This window comes from Nematolebias whitei, chromosome 5 (assembly GCF_014905685.2).
Source record: "Nematolebias whitei isolate Nwh7 chromosome 5, NemWhi1, whole genome shotgun sequence".
NCBI lineage: Eukaryota > Metazoa > Chordata > Actinopteri > Cyprinodontiformes > Rivulidae > Nematolebias > Nematolebias whitei.
The window spans coordinates 33,781,329-33,781,772 of record NC_056502.1 but is presented as its reverse complement, the minus strand read 5'-3'; the positions used below and the strand labels follow the sequence as shown (position 1 = coordinate 33,781,772).

The window sequence follows — 444 nt, the reverse complement described above, 5'->3', positions numbered from 1 at the left end:
TGTGTGTGTGTGTGTGTGTGTGTGTGTGTGTGTGTGTGTGTGTGTGTGTATAAATGTGGACCACGTCTGACTGGATAGACAAACTTCAACTTCAGGGTCTTTCTATTTATTTTGGATTCATTTTAAACAAAAGAGACAGACTAAGAACTTAAACATTTCAACATATTTCTTTGGACTAAATTACACCAGACAGGGTTAATAAAATCCATGTGCCAGTGTCTTTTTCTGGGAATGAGTGGGCATCATGGACATCAAGTTGTTGGGGTTTCTTGCTTTGGGTTCAGTTCTATCGTTTAATGAAGTTTCTTGATTAGATTTATCCTTTTGGTTTATTTCAACCATTTTTTTCCCCTATGTTGTGGTGTAGTTTGGAATCTGGGCCTTATATTGTTGTTGTTGTTGTTGTTGTTGTTGTTGTTGTTGTTGTTGTTGTTGTTGTTGTTG

The 444-nt window shown here is 36.7% G+C and overlaps 2 protein-coding genes across 2 annotated transcripts in view; one reads left to right on the top strand and one right to left on the bottom strand.

Annotated features, from left to right (window-relative positions):
• The window catches only part of sdha (succinate dehydrogenase complex, subunit A, flavoprotein (Fp)), a 206,477-nt gene that overhangs the window by 180,497 nt on the left and 25,536 nt on the right, over positions 1–444 (bottom strand). The window lies entirely within an intron of this gene.
• The window catches only part of LOC119409525 (proline-rich transmembrane protein 1), a 29,308-nt gene that overhangs the window by 28,014 nt on the left and 850 nt on the right, over positions 1–444 (top strand). The gene's annotated exons all lie outside the window — the stretch shown is intronic.